Raw genomic sequence first — 7358 nt, forward strand, 5'->3', positions numbered from 1 at the left:
GCGGGGCGGGGCGCGCCCCCAAGCCTCGCCTTCCCTGCGGCCGCGTCTGTGTCCCCGAAACGGGGAAGCACGGGTAGACGGGAAGTTCAGCTTAAGGAAATAAAAGAGGAGCCCGGGTTTTTCCTGAAGTGTGACCGTAGCTTCAGGGAGGGTCTCCACGCTCTCCCAGGCCAGAGAAAAACATGCCTGTGTTTATGGGGGACGCGTAACTTTCTTAACGGCTCCCGTTATGAGTTGTTTTTCAGCATTAGGAAACTATTAGGTAGTTTCTTGACTGCGTCTGGTAATGTTTGATTGGTCAAGTCACGGTAGGGAAATAGTTTCAAATTTTTACAAGAAGAGACACTGGAAAAGGTGGACTCCTGAGGGTGTTTCTAGAGAAGGACGGGTGGAGCAGCTGATAAGGACTTACTTCCTCTGTTTCATTTGGCGCATCTCCTATTTATCTGGGCTCTGCATCTGTGTACATCAATATGTAGGTTTATTAACAAAGAATCTAGCCCTAAATCCTGGTCTTTTGCATGTTCTCAAAAAGTAACATTGAAGTATATGAAAACTGCAGTAGGTTGTACTTGTGGCTAAGCTGTGAGATAAAAAGCAAGCTGATTTGCATGGTCAGAAGTTGTCCCGTTACTTATGTGGCTAGGACTGGCATACACAAAAGACTTTGCTGGTGACTTTTCCCTCAAAAATTCTTGTAAACTATCAAGGTATTTCAGACTTAATTATTGGCGTACTTTTCAAGGCCTCTTTGTTTTCTGAATTAAACTGTGCTGGCATAGAATTACTTCAAAGTGATTCATTAACCAGTTGTGAGGGTTGTTTCAACTGTTTAATTCTAGGAAGGTAAATAGGCCTTAAAGTTAAAATCACAATAGGCATGTAAAGTACAGTTCTCTGGATATATAGAAGCAAGTACAAGAAGTGTATTTTATTTTAGAAATTTGTATTAATTTTTTTCTTTGAGAGAAGAATGGGCATCTTCAACATTTCTGGCACAAGGAAGCACACCTCACTAGCAGGTAACAGGAGCACGTATCTTTCGGTTTTTAGCAGTACAGGTAAATCTTTAAAGAAAGCTTAATAATGCTGGATAGAAATCTAGAAATGATGGCCAATACACATCTCCAAAATATCCTATGAAACCTTTTGGTAAAAGTCTCAACATAATTATGAAAGATTTATCATAACTCTGTTGAATTAAAATTACTTTTAAATATTAGAATTTTCTATTTTAACTGTGTTCACATTTCTAGAGTTTCTTAAGTACTGTAAATGTTTTTGTTTACTGAATAATAGAGTCCTTCATTTGCAAACTTTTCTTCTAGGCAGCTGTTAATATCTGTGAAAAAGGGCTGTGGTGTTGCTGTGAGAGCAGTGCAAACTGGAAATGACTGAAAAAACCCCAACAATTTACCTGTGTTTCATTTGTGTACAGTGCATCTTGTACTCATTAATTTTACACAAATCTTGAAACGAAGTTATACTTATCTGTAAGGTTGTCTAGTTTTAAGCCATATAGGTATTAAATAGTAATAACTTTGAAAATTCCATTAGTCTGCACTCTTTAAAAGTTCTTCTGTATGTTGAGTCTAAGATTGGAGTATTTTTACAGTATACCTGAGTTTGGACTCTTCTTTCAGCATTATGCAAGGCTTTGTGCCTGTATACTGTATTTATACTCTATTGTAATAGTCTTTAGATACTTTAGGCATAAAGGTATATTGTAGATTAACGGAATCAATTGTAACTTTAGTTCACAGTTAAGTATGAATCACAAAATCAATGTTTTAAAATATTAAGGTACAACATAACTTAGATGGTTTATTTGAGGAGAAAGATTAGAGTGATTTAATGCCTGAATGAAATCTTTGTTTCGTTTGAAAAATTTATTTTCTGTTGTAGTTTATATTGTTCTTAAAAGTATGTAAAAGGAATGCAATCAAAAGCAATCACTAACGTTGCTGCACTAATGAAGTGTACTGCAATGTCTGTATTACGCTGCTTTATAACTATATGGTTTATGGTTAAAACAGACAAGTTATCAGCAGTTTGGTCTAATAGGCCCTGAAATACGTGCTTGATCATGTTTTGGTATTAGATCACCTTTAGGGCTCTCTTAGAAGTTTTTCCTTCTTTGCTACAACTGAAGAACTGTGACCTTCATAAAACAAGTGATCCAGTAGGTCAGTTTGATTACAGTTTGAATAGTATGAGAAGGAAAAGCCACGCCAATTTTTTTTTTTTATAGTAATTGGGGAAAGGTAGAATTATCTCAAGTAGATACTATATACTAGAAGGTAAGATATGTGTGCCTTGAATTTTAAGAATTCTTTCTTTTTTTTTTTTAAAGTGAATCTTGGCATTTTCCCCAATACCCTTTGAATTGCTTGGCTTAAGGGATCTATTCACTAGCTGGTGCTGTTGATAATTTTGACATGTATAATAAAGTGGTACTTAGTTTGGGCAATATTATTTGCAGCTTTTAGTAGCATGCTTTGTTGCATATGATGAAGATGCATGCAGGTATATTAAACAGTACTTAATTATCCATACATAATGATGTTCTTTGAAGAATGGAAATAACTGATAGAACCTTTCCTTCTACCTGACAGTCATTAAAAAAAAAAGGGGGGGGGAATAGAAAATATGGAAAAGAGAACTAATGAGACCCCAAAAAAAGCTTGGATTTAACAAGAGCGATCATGCTTTGGCTCTTGATGATGATCAAGATGCTGAATGTCATTGCAAAGCTATGATAAATGTTTATTTTCACTGGTACAACACACTTTTTTATGTTGCTAGAAATTCCAAGTTGTATCTTAGTGTCTTGTGCGGCTGGATATTGAACTACCTATTTCCCAATGAGCATGGGAGAAATTCTGTTTTTTTCTGGACACATGGGGGAGTTGTGGGAAGACATTTATGAGCTATCAGCATCTGAGTGATTTAGTTTGCATCTTTGCTATAAATTGAGAAGAATACTAGCCTTCGTTAACATGGCACTCAGCCTCCAGCATTTATCTGGGGTTTAAAATAAAAACATTACGAATTTTATATGGCTGGATGAAACAGTGTCTGGTAAAGGCAGCAGTCAGATGATGGTTTCAGAAATGCCCATGGTAATTAAAAGTAAATAAAATCAGGTGGTTAGATACTAACTTTGAAATACCATTGCCCAAAAGCCTGAAATTGCAGTTTATTTTTGCTTTTAAAAGGATATAAAGGTTCAGTTACACGGTATGGCAGAGCCACTGTAATGAGTTACTGCTGTCTGGTGGTCCTGCCCTGGCCATGCATTCCCACCTCTCCTCCTTCACTGCCTCTTGTGTTTGATGGCATGAGGAGCCAATTCAACCTGCTAATTTAAACAAAAGAAACTAATCATTTCCTGCCAGACATATAACTTCCATTGGTTTGTTGTGTAGACCCGAGCCCAGTGGGGAGGAAGAGCTGAGACTTGCACAGGGTGGGGAGGAAGAGGGTAAAAAAAAAAAAAAAGGCAGACATCTGTGTACTGCTTACACTGGTGGTGCTGTACTGTCTAACTGTGCCTTAGATGCAAGTTTTCAGTGAAGGAAATGATCCTGACTTGACTTTTTGGTTACACATTTTTCTTTTGCCAAAAACTAACTTGACCAGAAGAGAAAGTATATTTTTAAGCTGAATCAGTTTTACTGCCAGCACAAGGTAAGAATAGAAATGGAGTGGATGAAAAAGGGCAGCGGGACCTGCTCTTCCGCTGGCAGTTATGAAACTACAGCCTGAATAAATTCTTCAGTGAAATTCAAGTCGGGAGATATGTGGTAGGATTACTGGCTTTCTTAAACACCAAAGTACAAAATCTGAATGCTATGTACACTCTTTAATGTCCCATGTAAAGGGGATATTTTTTAAGAGAAATAAACTCTACGTTGAAGACAGCTCAAAGAAGTACAACTTGCTTTGATTATCTTAATTAAAATTATAATAATAATTCTCTTAAAGATATTTATCATATGCTGGCATTTCAGATCTGCAAATCAATGATGATACTTGCAGTAAAAAGAGATTAAAAAAAAAAAGAGTCCAGTAAGTTAGCCTGGCTGCTGAACAATTACTGATAGTCTATCAAGTCGTATTCTGTGCTTTTTTCCCCACTAACAAACTTGAGTTGTACTTGAACTATTTGCCTTTGTCATGCAAGTCTTAATCTGAGTGGTTTAATATAAAATTCACCTTTTAGAACAGTGCATGCTTGATTTATCCTCTTATGGGAAGTTAAACATTGTCATCTTTTACCACTATATATATAAACTTAATAGACGTTTATGTTTACATTGGTAAGCTTTCAGTACTGTTTATTACCAGTCTTCTTTATGTACATGAAGCTAGCTTCTATAAGGATTTCCTCCATAATCTTCCCAGGTACTGAGGTTACTCTGACCAGCCTGTAGATCTCCAGGCCCTCCTCTTTGAAGATAGGGATGACATTTGTCTTCCAATTGCCAGGACTCCCCCTCCATCACCATAACCTTTCATAAAGGTGATAGAAAGCCTTGAAATGGCATCAGCCAGCTCCGTCAGCACTCTTGGATGCATCCCATCTGATCCCGTGGACTTCTGTTTTGTCTGGGGGCGTGGGGGGAAGTTTTCATAGTCTTCTCTGGGAAAATAACCATGATGAATGAACTGAACAGCAAATCATTTAGCATAGACCACCAAACAATTGTTATATATAGCTGTTTAAGGTGTGCCAGGAGGCTTGTAGCTAAAATCCCATGGGTGAACCCATTTTACCCTTTGCATAAGCTTAGTTAGAAGGTGAGAATGTACGCCCCAGACTCCCTGTCTGTCCAGTGGGATCTGTGTCTGTTCAGAACGGCAACTGTAGATACTTTCTTTAAAACTCTCTAGGGATGCTGAAGAGCTGTAGACCCTCATACATAAAAATCTTTCACGGGGACTGTCACCTTGAAACGTTTGCCTTAATGTTCTGCCCAATTCTGTTTAAAGTTCTTCCTTGTATTTAGTTCTAAGCCCTTGAGAATAAACCTTCATTCCTGGAGGGTTTTTGTCATAGGAAATGCCACATCTAGTTTAGCAAGTCTTTAGGAGACTATCCTGTCAGGTTCAAAAGCCATCCCATTGTCCCATCCCGTCTTGGATACCTGTATCCTAAAGGGTTCCTGTCCGCTAGCTTAGCATTTAGAGTAAGTATAACACTGGCTTATTCCACTAGGTTGCCTGGAAAGGCATCATGCCATCTTTGATGTTTGGTTGATGGCAACATGATACATGTAGTTTGTAGAGCAGCTCCCTTAAACTGTATCTTGATGCTTGTGGTTCAGTGTTCCTTACTGCAGGTTTCCTGATAGCATCCTTATTTTAAAAGATTTTTGTCCTGCAGTCTCTACTAGTTTTTCAGTGACAACATTTAACCACAGTAGTTTGTCACAGAGGTTGAGATCTGTGTGCATGCTATTGTAACGATTTCTTGTGGAGCACTACTCTCAGATTCTGTGGGGAAAAAAAATAGCATTGTTTCCCTGTGTGATCACAGAAGGTGTATACATTTTAGTTAAGCAAAAGGGGTTTTGCTTAAAACCCTCTCTACTTTTGCTTAGCAGGGAGAACGGATATAAGGCTTTTTAATGTCAGTAGTGTTTTGCTGTCTTGCCACAGCAGTTAGCACTTAAAAACTATTCTTTGTGACTCAGTTGAGCGCAGTCTCTCAGCTTTCCATGTGGTCATGAGACCTGGATCAGGTGCAAAGCCTTATTGGGTCTTCAGTAAGTTGTCATGCTTTAAAGCTTTTTTTTCTAGGTGCCTGAAGCTGTTCAAAGAGTACCTTGCAATACTGAGGAAAAAAAATGGCCTATAACAACTTGAGGAGTGCATTACTAGAAGCCTCCTACCACAGAAATGTTGAAGATAATTTAACTTGTTAAATAGTCTTGGGATTATGGAGCACAGAAGTTTACACATTCTGCAGCATACTAACTCCTTAGTTTTGATAAAGTTTTTTAAAGTGAATTATTGGTATCATATTCTAGATTTAGGTTCATTTTAGAATTAAAACTTAGCTAAAGTTTTAGCTTATACCAGTTAATTTTGAAGCGTGTTTTCTTTAATCCTGACACTTTGGGGTTGTATACCTGGAATTGGAAAGCATGTACCTGTAGTCAGGCTAATGTATATTGTGCATCAGCTTGATATAACAAGTGGACTCAGGCTAATCTTCTTTGGTTTATAGAAGTTCTTGGACCATAGGAGCTGTTTCTGCTTCATTCTGTGGGATTATGTTGGAAGTGGTTAGAGAAACATCAGACGGGGGCAACATCCTTCATCCTCAAAACTCGTCATGCTGGTTGCTGAAACTTTGGATTCATCCTGTGTCTTCCTTGGATTAGAATTAATGTAGACTTGCTTAAATCACAAATTTTATAAATGTTTAAGACACCTAAGAGGCTTCTGGAAAGCTGGATGAGGATGGACTTGTATTTTGAGACTGAGAGGAAGTTAGAATGAAGTTTTGTTACTGGACTGTATTTGCAGTCAACAATGAAGAGTCAACATTTGCAGAAGCCTACAGTACTGTGAGGAAATTTGAATGGGGTTTATCTGCAGTATATCATTACTTGAATTTTAAAAAGATATGGCAGTACCATCTTGCGCACATTGCTGCTAAATGCAAGTGGTGCATTTGGAAGTATTAATTTACTTAGTCATCATTTGTGTTGTTCATTGAGCTTATTTCATAGAATCATAGAATAGTTTGGGTTGGAAGGGACCTCTAAAGGTTATCTAGTCCAACCCCCCTGCTGTGGGCAGGGACATCTTCAACTAAATCAGGTTGCTTAGAGCCCCGTCCAACCTGACCTTGAATGTTTCCAGGCATGGGGCATCCATCATCTCTCTGGGCAACCTGTGCCAGTGCTTCACCACCCTCAGCGTCAAAAATTTCTCCCTTATATCTAGTCTAAATCTAACCCCCTTTAGTTTAAAGCCATTCCCCCTTGTCCTGTCGCAACAGGCCCTGCTAAAAAGTTTGCCACCATCTTTTTTATCAGCCCCCTTTAAGTACTGATAGGCTGCAAGAAGGTCTCTCCGAAGCCTTCTCTTCTCCAGGCTAAACAACCCCAACTCTCTCAGCCTTCCTTCAGAGGAGAAGTGTTCCACAGAATCATAGAACAGTTTGGGTTGGAAGGAACCTCTAAAGGTCATCTAGTCCAACCCCCCTGATCATTTTTGTGACCCTCCTCTGGACCCGCTCCAACAGGTCCGTGTCTTTCCTGTGCTGAGGGCTCCAGAGCTGGACGCAGTACTCCAGGTGGGGTCTCACCAGAGCAGAGGAGAGGGGCAGAATCACCTCCCTC

Source organism: Pygoscelis adeliae, unplaced genomic scaffold (genome assembly GCF_000699105.1).
Source record: "Pygoscelis adeliae isolate BGI_AS28 unplaced genomic scaffold, ASM69910v1 Scaffold183, whole genome shotgun sequence".
In the NCBI taxonomy this organism is placed as follows: domain Eukaryota; kingdom Metazoa; phylum Chordata; class Aves; order Sphenisciformes; family Spheniscidae; genus Pygoscelis; species Pygoscelis adeliae.